The following is a 19,800-nucleotide window of genomic DNA, read 5'->3' on the forward strand; positions in this document are numbered from 1 at the left end:
TATAATTCTATTCAATTATAATTCTATAATTCTATTTTCCTTTAAGGTGGCCCACCACTATGTTATAAAGGTTTTCTAACAGTACTATTTTATATGCCTGATTCGTAAAAACTGCATTGTATGTTGAAATTATATTTTTACTATTCAGATAGAGATGTAAAATTACTTCCAAGTACTTATAAATTATGACTCAATAGCAGAGTAGGAAGAAAGTATCTTTTTAAAAATCCACCTTTGAACTGGCAGGTAGAGCTACAGGTTTTCCCATGAAGAATGCTGAGCAGAACTAAGGTCTAAAAAACAATGCCCTTGTCATCTAACTTCATCTTGACACTGACCTTTGAAGCACCATGCATTCCATGGGAGCACTTTGATTTCTAACTTTTCTCCCTTTAAAAAACGAACTTGATTAAATCCGCATGAGTTACTTTCTTTAGGCAGAAAGAAATTACAGTGGCGGAATAATAAAATATTTATATATCTTGATTAGAACACTTGAATATTCAAATACTGCCTTTAAATTGATATTCCATAGACTCCCAACAAAACACTAACCCTCTGCATTTGAATTATATGAATCCCTTAAGGAGTTCCAGTTAAAGCAGTAGTTAGGATGCATGCCATGTGGGACATGTCTAAATCCAAAGGCAGAGACAGTGACCTAAGCGACACAGTGTGGCTGTGATGGTGCTGTCTTCAGAAAAATCACAAAGGGGAACCTAGTTTTCTGGCTGGAAACTGCCCCACGTGTTTTCTGCTTGTCAATTTTTGTGCTATTTATCAAGGACCTTCTTTCTTCCAGACTATAACATGATGTTATTTAAATCCTTAAACTGTAGTGCTAGAAAAATAAAAGGTGCTTAATTCAGACCACTTGTCTTCCACACGAAACCCAGATTAACTAAATGACAGGACCCAGAATATCTCCTTTTTCCCAGTCCAGTACTCTTCAAATCCAGTACTCTTTAAAGGGATTTTTTACTCTCTATTCTAAGGAATTTGAGGGAGAATAAAAACAAGGCATCGTTGTTCTCTCACAGATCCCTGGAACAAATCTTTGGGAAACTTCTGAGGATGGCTAAACTGGATTCTGGCAGTTGACTAGATCAGCAGTTATACATCCACAGTGTCTCTCATCATATTTAGGTCAGCTTTGTAAGCCGAGAAACTGATTGAGCACATGGTGTAGAAAAGGTCCTGTGCTATAACCTGCAGTAAATAAAAGAAAATAGAGCTTAGTGTCAGGCTTTTCGAAACCAGGCAGGGTTGGAATGAGAGGAAAGGAATAAAACAATATGACTATGATGGAAGCTGGGAACTGGTCAGGAAGGTGGCAAGTCCTTTGACAATTCAGAGAGAGCAGTCAGATGGGAGGAAATCATGAGAGGCTTTCTGGGGTAACTGGAGGGACAGGTCTTCAGAAGGAGCCGATGAAAGGTAGATAAATGGACGCTTTAGTTGGGAGGAGAGAACTAAACAGGAATAGAAGAAGGCATCACGGAGTGTAACTGAAGAATAAATAAATAGTCCAATTTGATTCCTAAGATACACACAAATAGAAGCTTCATGGAAAACCCTGGTGGAAATATGTGTTGGGTTCCCATTGTGGCTCAGCAGTAACGAACCCGAGTAGTATCCATGAGGACATGGGTTCAATCTCTGGCCTGGCTCAGTGGTTTAAGGATCCAGTGTTGCCGTGAGCTATGGTATAGGTCATAGACTTGGCTCGGATCTGGTGTTGGTGGCTGTGGCGTAGGCTGGCAGCTACAGCTCTGATTCGACCCCTAGCCTGAGAACTTATATATGCCATGAGTGGGGCCCTCAAAAGACAAAAAAAAAAAAGAAAAAAAGAAAAAAAAAGAAAGGAAATACATGTTGAGGCCATATGATAAAGGGGTGTGTCTTTGTGTCTTTGGCATTCAAAATGTTCTGTGTTCCCAAGACACCCCCTGCCCCCGCCCCAGCCACAGCTCTCAGATGCTGGGTTCATCAGCACTGGGGTAAAGTGGCTTCCTTTCCCCTGCATTCACACCTGGTCCTGGACTGAGACATGTTTGGTAGGGAGCGTGATTCCTTTGTGTCCATTTAAGATACTTCCATCAAGAAATTTTCTTCTCCAACTCTTCCCCATCACCATAAAAATAGACTTTTTTCCATCTTCAAGGATTCTCCAAGATAACAGTTTTCTTCCTGGTGATTTGAATTCATCTTGCCTTTTAAAGTACTCTTCAATTACTTTCTGTTGGTTTGGCTTTCTCTCTCCTCCTTCTAGGAAGCATATTCCCAGTATTATCTGATTATGTAACCCTTCTCATAAGGAAAGAGGAAGGAAAAACATATTAAAAGTTTCTGCAATTTCACGCTCATGTTTTATGAGTGTAGTCTCCTTTGTGGGGAGTAGAAAAACATTTGCTATATGTTCATTGTCCCAGTCTTTTAAGTGAAAACAATTGAGTATTTACTGAACCTCGTTTTGGTGGGGATAGAGAAGACACAGGTGGTTGTAGAAATCCCAGTAGGGAATCGTAGATAAAGAGGGAAACGTGGGAGATGTTGGGAGACCACTGTGAGTTCAAGAAAACCATCAGAAAAGGGCAGGCTTGCTTAACTAGCGGAGGTGTGAGAATTGCCTCAGGTCACTGGGCAGGGATGAGATGAGGTCTGCTGTTCAGATTCAGACCAAGGGCAGAAGTTTGAAGACCGCCCTTCTGCTGATTTGAATACACATCTTACTGGATACTAAGGAGGAGCTACTACTCCCAGAAAGGAAGAGGCGGGCCTTTCTGACCCCCACACCCCTTGGATGATGCAACTGTGGCCCACCGGGTCCTCGGGGTAGAGCTTCCTTGCCTGCCTGCTTGCATCTCTTACAAGTGTCCTATCCTGATACATCTGTTTCTTACCTATCACGTTGTCTCTTGCTGAATTCATTCTGCACAGAGGCATCAAGAACCTGAACCTTAATGAGTGCAGACACAGGGTGAGTAACTCAAATTTAAAACTGTAAGCTCAAGTTCCAATCTGGGTTTTGCCTGGGTTTGAGTCCCCGCATGTGTGTTCAAGTCCCAATCTGTGTGCTGGCTAGGTTCAGGCCGTTAGTGCTGTCAGTTTCAGTTTTGCACATGTATGTATATTTTCAGTTTTTTAATTCAAATCATTCAACATGGTACCTACAATAGACTGGAATTACATTACTGTAGAGCTCAAAGTGATCTCAAAGTCTTCTGGTATTAATTGTTCAGCTCTTTCTTTGTATACAAAGCTGATTTTCTGAGGAGTTAACTGAGTAACAAAAGGTCGCATAATTTAACCCTGTTTGAATATTGCCTTAGCATAAGAATTCTTAGAAGATCTCCTTTTAGGGATTAGAAATAATATTTCTTTTCTGCTTAACCACTACACTCACAACAATCTTTGAAGTACTATCCCCAAACAACACATAGTAGGTTTTCAATAAGTACTTGCTCAGTGCAAGGATAAACAAATCTTTAAATGAAAGAACACTCAGGAAATGCTGTTTAGTAAAAGCATAGATGGAAAAACAGGACTCTGAGTTAAGAAGCAGTGACAAAAGAAAAGGTAAGAAAGTATAGTTTTCTTTCAATTGTGTTCAGATCATAAAATTAGCAGTCCAGCCCTAATCAAATGATGTAAATATCTATGGCTGTATACATGGTATGTTCTAGACAAATTATAAAGACTGGGTGTTAGAGGTGAACTCTTCAAACTTCTCCATTCCAAAGTTATTAAGTCCAGGTATCCTAAAAGCCACATTAGCCCTTTGTAGATTTTATTCTTTCAACCATTCACTCCATTCATTTAGTTAAACACCTTTTGCTGGCTTTGTGCAATAGCAGCATCGTTGCCACTGAAGTTTATCTGAGGCATAATTTTTGCTAATTGAAAACAACATGCCAGACACTATGCTAAATCCTAGGGATAGAAGAGTGTATGATTTAGATATGATTCAGTTCCTTTCGGAGTTTACATTATGTGCAGTGTCTATAGATGTTAGACATTATTCCCTCAAGCAAGTATTTAGTGAGAATGTGAGTAGTGCTGAGAAAGACAAACTCAGGAAGTGCTCTGAGAATCTGTTTGAAGGGGTCCTGACCTAGCGGTAGTGTCAGAGAAGCTTCCCTTGGAGAAGAGCTCAGGTAGAGGAAGGTTTTATTAAGCCTTTTTATTAAGCCTTTTTATTAAGGCTTTGTGTGGAGACAGAGCAGGTTCAGCAACCAAGGACCAAGGAAGTCTGGCATGAAAGATGCAAAGGCAAGCACAGGGTAGCAAGAGACCAGAGTTTATAGGAAACAAATTGCTGTTCATTTACAAAGGGTCTCAGTTATAGGTGGATAGAATAACTTCATTTTATGAATGTTAGACTGCCCTTCTGTGGTTTATGGGAGAGTACTTATCATTGTAATTAGAAAACTGACTTCCTTTTTTATTTTAATATAAAAGCCTCACAATTCTAGGTCTTGATTTTCCATTATATTTCACTGTATTGTGTTTCCATACTTTCACCCCAAATATTGTAGTATGAAATGGGATAATAATTCCTTAACTGAAGAGATTGTATTGGTACAAGTAGAAGAGAATTGCTATTTACTTTCAAGTTATGAGATCTTTGATTCCTAGAACTCGAGTGCGAAATCAGCTGTCCACTGAATTTATAAATTTGTAGAGTATTAACAGTCTTTTGGCTCAAGTGCTCAGAATTTAAAGATTGATTTAAAAAAACAGCATACTTAACGATCTCAAAGTGATCATTCTCTTAAACTAGGAATATTCAATCACGTCCATGGCTGTTAAATGACATTTTCATTTCCCTTTAGTCCAACTGCTGTCAATTCCACAAACTGATTTCAATATATTTCTTCAATTTTTAAGAAATATAAATAATTTATATGCAATACATTGTGTGAAATCCATAGAAACTTTCTGAGTTGAATGCCTTGCTGTAGAGACAGGGGATGCGACTGGTTTGTTTTACTCTTTATATATACACATCAAACTTAAGTATAACCAGGAGTTTCTACTGTGGCAGCGTGGGTTGAGAATGCAGCTGTGGTGGCACAAGTCACTGTGGAAGCACAGGTTCAATCTTCACCCGCTGCAGTGGGTTCAAGGACCTTGTGTTGCCACAGCTGTGGCATAAGTTGCAGCTGTGGATTCGATTCAGTCCTAGGCCCGAGAACTTCCATATGCTGTGGGTGTGTCCATAAAAGAAAAAGAAAAATTTAAGTATAACCTTAGACATTTTAAATTTTCCTATGTAATATTTATTTTCCTGAGGTTTAAGAGAAAGAGTCTTTTGTCATTTTCTTCCTTTGATTTGTATTTGTATTGAAAGTGCATTTAGAAATGTAGGTCTATGAGGATTTCTTTTCCCTAATCAAATGAAGTATTATGAACTTGAGAAAAATGGAGAGTTTGCCTCAGACAGAGTTTGGAGGTTTAAGGAAACAGGTTTAAGGTTTAATTTTCTCTGAGGAGAAAAATGAGAGAGAGAAAAAGAGTGAAAGCGAGAGTGTGAGAGGGAGAGGAGAGGAGAGGACATTTGGAGTGTCTAGAAGAATTGTGATGGCTGTGGGGGACGCTTCCAAAGGAGTTCGTGAAAATGGCAAAGCATATTTTTCTTATCCCCTCGTCTTCCACCAATGACTTTTGTTCCTGAACGGGTTATTGTTTCTAGTTCTGTTTACCAAGAAGAGTGGACTCTCATTGCCAGTGCTCTCAAAGCAACGGGACAGCGAGCTGAATCAGGAGCGTTTTGGCACCGGGGATGTTACACTGGGAGGTATGATTCCGTGCTTTCATCATTCTAAAAAACTCTAAATTCAAAAACTCTTCAATGGGTTGCTTCTATCGCATTGACATTTCAAGATTCAAGTTTAAAAATGTTAAGAACAGGGAGTTCCCATCGTGGCTCAGTGGTTAACGAATCCGATTAGGAACCATGAGGTTGCGGGTTCGATCCCTGGCCTGGCTCAGTGGGTTAAGGATCTGGAGTTGCCGTGAGCTGTGGTGTAGGTTGCAGACACAGCTCAGATCCTGCATTGCTGTGGCTCTGGTGTAGGCCGGCGGCTACAGCTTCGACTCGACCCCTAGCCTGGGAACCTCCATATGCCACAGGAGCAGCCCAAGAAATCGCCAAAAGACCAAAAAAAAAAGCAGATGTAAGAACAGTTTAACAGGACAAAACTATTCTCTTGCGAATGATCAGTATGTGAACAGGAAGGACCTACTGTGATCAAGAACCACATTTAAGTCCCAGAAAGTCATGTGGGTCATGTTTTCTTTCATTTTGAAATTAGGCTCCTGTACTGAGAGTTGGACTATTGTAGGCAGAGTTTTGTTCCATGAAGTTTTAATCCGGCTTTCACCACCCTGGGAAAGAAGATGTTTTGGGGGTTTGTTTCTCTGTTTGGCTTAGCCGTAGTGACATGGTGTGGGGGCTGCCTTCTCTCCTGATTTACTCTGATTTGAATTCCAAATTGATTGCACAAACCCCACAGCAACAGGTTGGCATTATTCTATGGGCACAATACAGTGATTGTTGGAGAAGTGTGGCTTGAAAGTCCACCCAGGGTGTCAGAGAGTAAATGGGCCTTTTGTTAGCTTTGGGGGTTGGATTATTTTTCTTTGTCTTGCTGATTTTGAGATTGTTGGACAGAAATTTAACTTTTTCTTTTTTTTTTTTCATTTTGGCAAGAGATTAAAAAATTTCAATAGTGTTTCTTTAAAAGGCTTCATTGACTTCCATAAAACTTTGTTTCTGAATTAACTTTTATCTCCTGAAAATCTTTGGGCAGGACAAGCCAGGCATTTACACGGCATTCACAACAATTAGAAAATTCACCGGGTGGGACTGATCTTTGGTCACCGAGTTTAAAAAGATTGGATGCTGTAATGCCCACTGATGGTGTGATTGTTTAAATCTCACTCATAAAGGATTTTAGCTGAAGAGTCTTTGTCTAGGCCAGGCCTGTGAGATCCAGCTGCATGGGTCCTGGAATGAATGCCTTTGTGTAAGTGGTCAGCTCCCTCTGATATTTGATCAGCTCCTATTTGTATGGCAACCTATTTCTACATCAGCAAAGTGTGTGTATAATGCTGGTCTTTGTAATCTGGTGGAGAAAATGCATGAGTGTTCAGAGTTTCCCCTATGCTGTCACCTTCAGATGATTAAGTCTAGTGGAGAGGAGTGTTATGTAAATGATTAAAAATACAGATTGATCCCGATGAAGTTGAGTTAGGACCATGACTTTTGTCTCCAGTGACTTGGCCACTTCGACTTATTACATTAACTGGAAAGTTTACAAGACCTTTATTTCATTTTCTCCAGGCCCAAGGACTATGTCATCAGGCTCTAGCCACTGAAAAAGGAGTGAAAATAATTTTTATTGTTAGAGCCTTCTGGAGAGTAAAGAAACTCATACAAAGCCAGCTACACACACACCCCACTAGGTACAATGATATGGACATTGAAAGTTAAACTGCGCATGCTGCTTCCTGATCTAGCTGTGGTAAATACATTTGGTCCTTTCTGTTTTAAATCATAATCTCAGAAAATCTCCAGCAATCCTTACATCATAAGGGACTAGGAGCAATGTTTCTCTACAGAAATACAATTGGCATTTAGAACAAGACAGCGCTTTGTTCTTTGTTGTGTGTGACTTTCCCAGTGGTTACTTTAGTATATCTGACCCCCCAGGACCCAGATACCAGTAGTATCTCCTCCTAGTCGTGACAAGAGAAAGTTCCTTACTTGTTATCTCCCCTCCACATTTCCAAGTATCCCAAGAAATCTATGGAGTGGTGCCAGGTCAAGCAGATTGAAAACATTGGTAAAGTGTTATTATTGCTAAAATATTTTGAAAAATACAGAGGCATAGCCATTATCCATAGTTTACCATGTTTCATGAAAGTTAGAATGTAAAAAGAAAATTTTAGACCTAAGATTATAGAATACACATAGACAACTCCTGACTTTAAAAATATTTTCTCAAGAGGGTTTTTAAAAATGTTTTATTTTTTATTATAGTTGATTTACAGTGCTCTGTCGATTTCTATTGTTACAGCAAAGTGACTCGGTCATATATATATATACACATTATATAAAAAGTCATATATATATATATATATCCATTATATAAAAGTGACCCAGTCATATATATATACACATTATATATATGAAAAGAATATACATTCTTTTTCTCTTATTATCCTTCATCCTGTTCCATCACAAGTGATCAGATATACTTCCCTGCACTATACAGCAGGATCTCCTTTCTTATCCTTTCTAAACACAATAGTTTGCATCTACTAACCCCAAACTCCCAGTCCTTCCCACTCCCTTCACCTCCTTCTTGGCAACCACCAGTCTGTTCTCCATGTCCATGAGTTTGTTTCTTTCCTGTAGATAGGTTCATTTGTGCCATTTACTAGATTCCAGATGTAAGTGATATCATATGGTATTTGTATTTCTTCTTCTGACTTAACTTCACTTAGTATGAGAATCTCCAGTTCCATCCATGTTGCTGCAAATGGCGTTATTTTGTTCTTTTTTATGGCTGAGTAGTATTCCATTGTGTATATATATCACATCTTCTTAATCCATTCATCTGTCAATGGATATTTAGGTTGTTTCCATGTCTTTGTTATTGTGAATAGTGCTGCGATGAACATATGGGTGCATGTATCTTTTTCAATGAATGCTTTTGCCTGGGAGTGGGACTGCAGGATCATATGATAGTTCTATATTTAGGTTTCTGAGGAACCTCCATACTGTTTTCCATAGTGATTGTACCAATTTACATTCCCACCAACAGCGAAAAAGGGCAGCCTTTTCTCCACACCCTCTCCAGCATTTGCTATTTGTTGACTTGTTAAGGATGGCCATTCTGACTGGTGTGAAGTGGTACCTCAATGTAGTTTTGATTTCTAAGAGGATTTTAAAAATTATTTTAATTAGATATTTATAACTTTATATACACTTTTCCATGGAAATGGTTAGGCTATATCTCCAAAATTTAGTTAACAAGCAGTAGACTTTTTTTAGTGACATCAGGTAAGAGATCTTACAGAGATGAATTAATTTGCCACAAGTCCAAAATCTGTTTCTTGGGCTTGAACCCTTTCAGTATAATCCAGTGAAAATGTGACTAGGGTTGACATACTCACTAAGATAGGATAGAATATTGATTAATTTGCATATATCAGGGTGTATACATATGCTCCACAGTTCTGTGTCCTGGTATCAAAGACTTGAAGATTTACATTATTAACCATCACGTGGTTGCTTGGTGAGTGAAGGGAAATGACAGGTCTGCATAGCTAGTTCCTCTAGGTCATGGCAATGCCTGGGCTAAGTCCTTTTATGACTGAAATGTCTGTGTCCCTCAAATTATCTCCTTTGGAAAGTAGTAGATAAGCTGCAAGATACTCTATGGCAATTTCACTCATTAAGTTCAATGCTGTTCTAGCCAAGTTTACATGGCTACATTTCTATTCCCACATATTCCCACATGTCTGAGAAATTATCTGTTACTTCCTATGTACAGCTGATATTTATTTTACCTTCAGAAGGAAACAGTCTTCTGAATATTTTAGGATTACTTTGGAAGAAACTCAAAGCTATCTCCTGTACTGCAGATATTCATTATAGAGATACAATAGCATCAATAACAGCAAATATTTAGACAGTATTTACCTTATGCAAGAAATAGAAGCATAAAGAGTTAGAAAATAAATCTTTGTTAGTACACAAACACTTAAAGAACTCTTGAAAATCTTCAGTGAACTACAGTCACTGTGAACATTTTAAGCAGTTTCCTGCAGTACTTTTTCATGAGTTTATGATTGTACATTGTTCTCTCTAGGTAATAAAAACATTGTGCCTCCATAAACAGTAGGTGATACTTGTGTCTTGGCCTCATTTTTCTTCTGCTGAATCATTTTTTCCTCCACTAGACACTGAGTGAGCAGTTTCCAAGCATGAAACATCACTCACCTCATTCCAGACAGGTCCTGTGACAAATTACAACCTCCTCAGACATTAAAAATACATTGATCAAGAGAAGTTGTAAGACATGGAAGAAAAATTAATATATGCCCCTCTTAGAAAGAAAAGATGAAACTGCGTTTTTGACAAACTCTTGAGCTGAACAGACCCTGGAGTCCCAAAGATACCTGCCAGTTTCACACCTCAGCTGAGGTCAGGGCAGTGTAGTATGTATTGCGGACAGCCTGCCTGCGTTTGTTTCCACTGTGGGACAACCATGGGTCATGAGGATTGCTTCTCCCAGATCCAAAGTTAGGTTCACTGATTCTTAACTTTCTCTGCAGAATAATATGCTTGGTTACTTAACTCATGCTTCAGTCAATCCTCTCATAGCATTTCTCTTACCTCTGTGATATGTTTGGCAGTGGGTCTAAATTTGTCCAATCTATGTCCTAATTCAGCGCTTTAGTATTCTATGGCTATTCTAACAAATCACTGTACATTTAGTAGCCTATGCAATGTGAGTTTATTCTGTTCCAGGTCTGTAGGCCAGAAATCGGACACCTGTATCATTGGGCTGAGGTCAAAGTGTTGGCAGGGCTGAATCCTTTCTGGAGGTTCTATGGGAGAATCCCATTCCTTGTCTTTTCCAGCTTCTACAGGCTGCCTTCACTCTTGAGTTTATGACACCCCCTTCCTCAGCCTTCAAAGCTAGGAACTCTACATCTCTCTGATCATTCTTCTGTGATCACACCTCCCTCTTATTACAGCTGGGAAATCTTCTCTACATTTAAGGACTCATGTGATGAGATTGGGCCCATTTGAATGATCCGGGATAATTTCCCATTTTAACATCCTTAACCTTAATCACATCTGCAAAGTCTCCCTGCCGCATAAGGCACTATATTCACAGATTCTAAAGATCAGAACAGGGACGCGTTTGGAGAGGATCATCATTTTACCTATGACACCCAGATTTTTGTTCAGTGGTGGGAACATTGACTTTATACTGACGGTTTCATTTGTGAGCTATGACCTGAACTGCTCTAACCACTTTGCTATCCTAAAGAAGGCCAACCTGGGTATAAAGTCAGCATGAGACAGCAGCAGAGCTGGGTATAAAGCAGGGTAATTATGCAGGACTCGTTTAAGTGCACAGCTTTTCTCTAGCCTTTGCAGTGATACGAGCCAACTTATTTCCCTTTGTGTTTAAGCTGGTTTTAGTCAAATATTATATTGTTGTCACCTGAAGGGTCCTAACATATATATATATATATATATATGGGCCCATATATATGTATGTATATATATATATATATTCCAAGTAACTCATTTCAGTGTAAGGTATACCATGATTTTTGAAACATGTAGGGAATAAATTAAAAGTGCTTTTTGGGTTAGGTAGAAGAGTTCCAGTAAAATATTTAAAAGCATGTACCATCCTATCCAGCTCCTATTTCATGATCTGCAACTAAAAAAATTATAAAATTTCAAAATCTTTAACAGTCTTAAAATGCAGATACTTCCAGAAGAGGTTACTCTATAGGATTTAAGGTATGGACTTCTCAGAGACGGATTTGGATAAAAGGAGAAATAAAAGAATAACAAGGCAGTGAATTCCCACATTTAGATTTTAAGACTTTATTTCCAAATGTAAGGAAATGGCACAAAAGGCAAAAGAAAATTTGTTTAAATCAAAATTCTGCCAGGACCAACTCAGAAGAATGAGAATTGATCAATACTAGTGGTGTATTCCTTTTCACCCCTAGTATGAGAAAACAAGAAGAGCCCCAGAGAGAACATATCACTACATTCAAAGGAGAGAAAAATGGATACAAGCAAGATATTGACATAAACATTTTTCTAAGAATGATGATTATGTTTCTTTTCTATAGTCATCCCTTGGTATCTACAGGGGATTGCCTCCAGGACCCCTCAGATACCAATATCCCAGGATGCTCAAGTCCTTTATGTAAATACTACATTATTTTATGTAAGGGGCTATTTGACCATAACCTGTGCACATCTTGTGGTATATTTTAAACCAACTCCAGATTATTTATAATCTTAATACAATGTAAATACTATGAAAATAGCTGTAAATACAGCATAAATTCTGTGTGAATAATTGCTGGTGTGAGGTAAATTCAAGTTTTGCTCTTTGAAACTGTTTAGAATTTTTTGGGGGGAGTATTTTTGATCTGCAGTTGTCATGGCTGCAGAGGCTGCAGATACAGAGGGCCCACTGTACAGCCTTTTCATTTTGTTTTATTTTATTTTTCTTTTCTTTTTTTTTTTTTTTTTTTTTTTTTTTTTGTCTTTTTAGGGCCACACCTGCAGCATCTGGAGTTTCCCAGGCTAGGGGTCGAATCGGAGATACAGCTGCTGGCCTACACCACAGCCATAGCAATGCAGGATCCAAGCCACGTCTGCAACCTACACCACAGCTCATGGCAATGCCAGATCCGCAACCCACTGAGCATGGCCCGGGGTCAAACCTGCATCCTCATGGATACTAGTCAGGTTCATTAACCACAGAGCCACAATGGGAATTCCTGTACGGCCATTTTAAATAAATTAAACAATTAAAGCAATCAAATAAATTAAGTATTAGGTATAATATATAAAGAATACAGTGCCACAGATGGAACAGTATTAATATACTTCCCTCTGATAGTTCAGGTAACTAAGGAATAAGGTTTTGTTGTAATTTGCAAAGTGGGAATCATAAAACTGGGTCACCATCATTTGGATGAAGAAAAATAAAGAATTACACTTTCAAGCTAAATTATTCCTCCTCTTTGTTTTATTTTCCTTAGGGAAAAACTTTTAAACCATAAAAACTGATAATTAACAAGGCAGTGTAAGGAAATAACGAGAGGAAAACATTACTTAGGAGTAAAAAGGATTATTATTAACATCAGAGATCACTAGTTCTCAGCTGTTTTTAATCAAGTGAGAGACTAGAAATTATAATCATATATTTAAAAGAGTAATGTAGAAGTGCAGGTATTTTTAAAAATTGTTAATAATAAAAGCATATAATCATCTCCAATATATTTCAGAAAACATGCTAGTAAAATATCGCAAAAAACTCACTGGTTTCTGTAGTTTTTTGTCTCCTCATGCAAATTATTGCTTCATCTAAGATCCCTAATAATTTCCTGTTGACGATGATTTTAAGTTTAATTTTAAACTATTTTTTTACTACTTGTAATAAAATATTGATTTTGTTTTCCAATCTAGCCAACAGGATTAAAATAATTTTCAGAAGTAATTATCAGAAATTCTACTAGCAGGAATCTTAACATATGATTCAAACAAAATTTTTGAAAGATTTCAGTCATATAATGCTTAGAGTCTTAACACTTAGTATTTTAAAATTCATGCTTTTTCCCTCTTAAAAAACAAGTTAGGAGTTCCCATTGTGGCTCAGCAGGTTAAGAACCCAACTAGCCTCTGTGAGGATACAGGTTCAATATCTGGCCTTGCTCAGTGGGTTAAGGATCTAGGGTTGCTGCAAGCATGATGTAGGTTGCAGATGCAGCTCGGATTTGGCATTGCTGTGGCTGTGGCATAGGCCAGCAGCTACAGCTCTGATTTGACCCCTAGCCTGGGATCTTTCATATGCTGCAGGTGTGGCCCTAAAAAGAAAAAAAAAATAAGTTAAGCATATGATGGCTTAAATATAAATATTATGAAAATAATGATGGCAAAGGCAGGCATTTAAGCCTTGAAACTGTTGTCTTGGAATACACACTTTTTTATGTTTTCTTGGAATAATATATATACTTTTAATAAAATGTCAGAAAAAAAATGTGTATTGTTTTGATTTATTAACAAGAAAGTGGACCTTGCCACAATAGTCAATATCAATTACAAAGAAAAGAATAAACAGCAAACCTCTCAAACTGAATAAAAAATGTTTTTCCATTGAAATTCAATGTGTTGCTTTAAAAAAAAGAGAGGTACAGCAGGGCAACCTCAATATAGAATTTGTATTAAGTTTGGGTAAATTTAAAATCAAATTGAAATTGTATAAAAGGGTTCCATTTTATTCTAATTATTCAGAAACACTCTTGTCAGGCAGCCAGAGGGGGACTTCTTTTTTTTGGATGCCCTAAAATTTTGCTTGGATTCCTTGAGTAGTTGCTCCCAGAAAAGCTCCTGACCCTTCTGAACCCCCTGTGGAATTCATAGAGGTAATGAGCTTCAATGTGCAGTTTCCAACTGTTTACTCATTTTCTAGCATTCCTGCTATTTCTTGGGCAGCTGCAATGGAGGGTGTCAGGATACATTTGTGTTTGAAATGGGTACAGAAGAGCTAGGAAAAGAATTGCAAATCTGAGCAACTTGGTGCTTCCTAAGGTTTAGTATCAGAGTTCAGCTTAATATTGACATTTCTTTCTCTGTATTCTTCTTATCTTGGCTTGTCTCTTTCCTGGATGCCTGGGGTGTCAGTTGGAAGACTCAAAGGGTGGAGGCGGAAGTCTTCTGGAGGATCCCTCATTCACATCTCGGGTGGTTGATGCTGGCTGTTGGCTAGGACCTCAGCGAGGGCTATGGGCTGGAACACCTGCTTGTGACCTCTATGTGAGCTGAGCTTCCTCGCAGTGGAGAAGCTGGGTTCTGAGGGCAAGAGTCCCGAGAGGAGTCAGATGGAAGCTACATCTTTTTCATAACCTAGCCTCAGAAATCATACACTGTGATTTTATGGATTGGAAAAGTCACAAGTCTGCCCAAATTCAAGGAGTCGGGAAAAAGACTCTACCTCCTGATGGGGAGTGGCAGTTTTGAACCAGAATATGGGCTTTGAGAGTATATGGGACCAGAAATCTTAATGGGGTTCATTTTGGAAAATACAGTCTTTCATATCTTGTAGAAATGCAACCCAGACCATTAAATTACTTGTAAAAATTCTACATCTTCTTTTTAAAGCCCATTCATTCCAGTCCTACTCTCTGCATATGAATAGTATAAAGTGTACTACATGGCAGCTCTTTATATACTTAAATTCTGTCACTTTGAAGTCTTCTTTTCTTTATTTAAGCATTCCCATTTTCTTTTAAAATTCCTGCAAATACACTCTTACTTGTGTCCTTAAAATGTGAAATCCCAAAGTTAACACAATATCCCAACATTTCAGGCCAGGTTTTGGTAAAGAATAAAATGAATTGTGAGCCTTCTTACTCAGGTTTATACCTTAGATGGTATAGCCTAAAGTGACTAGCTTTTTAAAGTAAATCACACTATTATTTTAATTTGGGTACATTGCTAACTAAATCTAGTATTTTTTTCTGTTGCGAAAGCTCCATCGAGTGATTTATTTTCTATTTTATTCTTTTAGTCTCCTCTCCCCCTCCCTCCCTTCCTTCCTTCTCTTCTCTCTCTATTTTTCCCTGAGTTCAGAATGTGAACAAGCATTATTTTCTTCTCCAAATGTCACACACATAAAATTTAGGACAACATTTATGCTAATTGAGCCTATCAATTTCCTTATGAAATTAGAACATTACTCTCAATAAACTGTTCTCTCAGGTCATATACCTATGGTTCAGTTCTATATCCACGGCAGATAGAAAACTCCATGGCCATGAAAATTAGAACTGAGAAAAGAAAAAAAAATTTTCTGTCACTCAAGGAGGAAAATACATAATGAAAACTGAATAGTATAAACACTAGTTTAAATCTTTTTAAAAAGCCTGCCAGGTCTTGGCCTATTTAGATGAATCTTCAAATAATGAAAGTAATGATAATAACATAAATGAAAGCAACTACAACTAATATTACTATCATTTTAAAAGGCTTATTGTGTGTATTGTATAATTTCTTATGGCAATCTTGAAAGATGAACATTGCAGTATTACTATCCCCATTTTACAACTAACAAAACTAAGCTTTAGGAAAATGAAATAACTTGTTTAGAATTAAAACAGCTAGTAAATGGCTCAACTTGGGATTCAACTGTTGACAGGTCTAATCCCATACCGTATGCCTTTCTAAGTATGTCATGATTTTGTCTTTCTGAAGAATGCAATTGATTTTTTCAAGTCAGCTATCTTGAAACACAAAGGGTTACAGCAACGGAAGTTTTTCTCTAGCTAATATAAGTGACAAAATAAACTTATTGAAAGGATAGAGCTGCTTATATCTGAAAATAAAGGAACCATGGTAGCTGTGGGATTCAGGTTAGAATGAATATAAGGTCTTTTCTGGGAAGCACAATGGAGATGAAGCTGATCAAACCCTTTTCTGTGCTAGAACCACTCTGCTAAGATTCAAATCTTCAAAAGATCTTCAGGAGTTCCTGTTGTGGCGCAGTGGTTAACGAATCCGACTAGGAACCATGCGGTTTCGGGTTCGGTCCCTGCCCTTGCTCAATGGGTTAATGATCCGGCGTTGCCGTGAGCTGTGGTGTAGGTCGCAGACGCGGCTCGGATCCCGCGTTGCTGTGGCTCTGGCGTAGGCTGGTGGCTACAGCTCCGATTTGACCCCTAGCCTGGGAACCTCCATATGCCGCGGGAGCGGCCCAAGAAATAGCAACAACAACAACAACAAAGACAAAAAGACCAAAAAAAAAAAAAAAATCTTCATAGGCCTTTGTTGGGTCATATGCCCACTCTGTGGTTTATGGGAGAGTACTGTTATTGACAACCCCCCCCCTCCCTGCCCAGGATTGCCATTATAGAGTTTGGAAAGTGGTGGGCAATTCTCTCAAGGGACGCAGGGATATTATTACCGACAGAAGGCAGAAGGATCTGGGCAGCTAAAACCCACAGATGTTCACTGTTATATTAGGTTTGCTGGAGAATTAAATGAGATAAGAAATAAGAGATGGCTGGAACATAGACCTCAAAAAGTAGTCATCATTATTATAATCATCACCTAAGTAGAACAGTCAGTGCCTGACACATCAAATATGCAATTCAAGAAAAACCAATGACATTAATCAGATTTTCTAATGGGAGAAAGATTAACCCATAGGAGGCTGAGGCACAGACTCCAGCACATTCAAAGTCAGGTAGGGAGCCAACCAGCTAAGCACTTCAAGCGCAGAAAAACCAATAATTGTCTCTCTTTTTCCTTCCCAAGCCAATGCCCAGACTAGGGCAAGGTCCAGCACAGGGAAGGCTAGCTTAAGTGGGCAGTGACTATGGGTGAAGAGCCAGTATTCCTTTGGTGATACCCAGCCAGGACAGTAATTGTTCACCGGATGACGTGCAAAGGCACATAAGGGCCCACTTGGGACCCTTAATCTCAAATACCTACGGGTGCTAGAAAAGTAGTGTGTGGTCATGGAGCCGATAAGAGGGATGGGTTGGCATCAATTTGGGGAGAATGTGCTTGATCCAAGAGGGCACCTGGTATTCTGTCCCAGCCAGTGTAGCAAGGAGGGGAAATGCAGGCATACAGTTGTCAGACCATTTGATTTTCAAAAGGACTTTCTAGAAAGACAGATTTTTAGGTAAGAAGTTAGCTTGCAGTGAATTCAAAACATTTTAAAATATACTTTGTAATCTGTGTAGGCCAAATAAAACCCATTTGTTGGTTAATTTTGTCCCATGGTGGTCTGTTTGCCATTTCTGTTCCCAAAAATGTTATCAGCCCATAACCTCATTGTTGATAAATAAGTTCACTTTACTCACAGCTATGCACTCCATGGGTTGCTGTATTTTCTACATTATTTTCCCACTCATGTACCATTCATTGCCATTCATATTAGCACGAATTTAGTTATATAGGAGAAATGTCATGGAGAAGGAAAAAGGAGCATTGGGAGGGGTTTTCTCAGGCAATGACTCACACTGCTATACCTATTCCTCAGGCTTAGACTATCAGGCTAACCTACCTCGAGAAATGCAGGCTGAAGAGGGTGATTGCACATGGTTCTTGGAAAAGGGAAGAAAAGAGAATTCTCCCCCACCCCCCAAATCTCTTTCAAATGCTCACTCCACAAAATACTTGTAGAGTTGAGAGCTGGGGTAAGAGACATTATTTTGTTCAGGTTTTTCCTGTGTGACATTTCTTTCCTTTCTTCTTTGTTGGGCTTCTCTTCTGTGAAGCTATTCTGGGGAACTTCTGCTCTCTGAATAAGATCTCTGCTGGGTTTTTATACAGTGGTAAGCACCAAAGGCTCCCATTGTATTCTGCACAGACTTTTGCAAGCTACAAGTTTTGGCTTCTGGGCAATTTTCTTCCAGCAGTGAGGCATTTCCAAATGACACTGCGATACCTAGAAGGGTCAAAGAACATTAGATGTTTTTTCAGCAGAGATTTATCATGATGCTGTAATGCTCCACAACATCTAGCTTACTACTGGTCACAGAAGAAATGCTTCTTGATTGATTTATAACAGGAGCGAAACTTCCATAAGGCAGAACTATAGGACCATGTTAATAGGATGGCTTAAAAATTCCTAAAGACATATACCTGAAAATATCTTCTCCTATCAGCTTATTGAAGTACTTAACATATAGTCACTTTTTTGGATTTTTATCTGAAGATAAAATGTAATTATTACTAAGAAAAGCATGCTTTATTCTATTAGCTACTGTTATTATAAGCAATGAAATCAATATAAAATAATGTGTAAAATGAAAAATGGATTCCAAAGACCCATGAGAACAATGGTTGCTTAAGGCATGAGGAAGATCCTGGGAATCTTAAGGTTAGAAGAAGCTCACTAGGAGCAAGAAGGGACTGCCAGGAGGGAAACTGTGTCAATGAACATTTGCCTGCTCTTAAAAGTTGGTCAAGATCTTTGGTCTCAGCATGGTTCCCAGTGGATGTCAAAGTTTTGGAAAATTTACCAAGGTTCAGGTTCCATCTCCAGTTATTTCCAAGAGAACATTGTGCACCTTCTGGAATAGATGAGAATAAAAGAGTAATAAAATGTATAGCATCCTCTAGTTTGTAATCAGTGTATGATTGAAACTATTGAAGTTTATAGCCTCTCTTACTGAGTGTCACCTTCAGTAACCTGCACATATAAAAGAAGAAAAGGGTCAGGTGCACTTCTGACTTTAAATGGTTTTCTTGAGTGTTCTTCATTTGATAGAGTATCTAAAAAACACTTTGAGAAATCTGAGTAGGAGGTGCACTACAGCCACCTACTCAAATACACTTGCCACATCCCAATGGAGGCTGATGGCTTTAGTTCAATAGTAATTATAAACATTATCAGCAAATCTGTCACATCTCATTTTTAATTATGAATATGCTTTGTTTTTTCAGTTCTAAAACTATCCATTAGAGGTTCCTTAATAACCCTAGGGACTCAGTGACCATTTTATGCTGTTAGGTTTCTGTCTTCTCCTAGTGTGAACACTCAACTTTCACCCTGGGTTTATTCAGTCTTAAGACAAATGAAATAAATCATTGACCAAATCCTTAGATTTTATAACATTGTAAAAATAACACTCCATTAAGGAGTTAAATAACTTTTTGAATGTGTGTTTTTAAAGCAAATGTCTTTTGAGTTTCTCAGAGCCATACTCCTGGGTTTCACTTGGAGCTGCATGCATGTGTGAGATACAGATCCCATTCCCAGTAGCAATGGAGCTCAAACTCTATACCTGGAGGCTTGCTGATGGAGATGAAAGTCTCAAGGCAGTGAAGTTGTTGGAACACCATGACAAGATTTGCCAGAACCATTAAATTAATTTTTTTTTTTTGGCCGCCCCTGCAGCATGTGGAAGTTCCCCAGGCCAGGGATAGAACCCATGTCATAGTAGTGACCCAAGCCAGTGCAGTGACAACACTGGATCCTTAACTTGCTGTACTACAAGGGAACT

The 19,800-nt window shown here is 38.5% G+C and overlaps 1 long non-coding RNA gene across 1 annotated transcript in view; it reads left to right on the forward strand.

The window, feature by feature from the left end:
- LOC110257523 overlaps window positions 5,240-19,800 on the forward strand; it is a 77,764-nt gene continuing 63,203 nt past the window's right edge. Inside the window, exon 1 of the long non-coding RNA XR_002340279.1 lies at window positions 5,240-5,800. This is a non-coding gene — a long non-coding RNA (uncharacterized LOC110257523). The remainder of the gene's footprint in view (window positions 5,801-19,800) is intronic.

Source organism: Sus scrofa, chromosome 18 (genome assembly GCF_000003025.6).
Source record: "Sus scrofa isolate TJ Tabasco breed Duroc chromosome 18, Sscrofa11.1, whole genome shotgun sequence".
NCBI lineage: Eukaryota > Metazoa > Chordata > Mammalia > Artiodactyla > Suidae > Sus > Sus scrofa.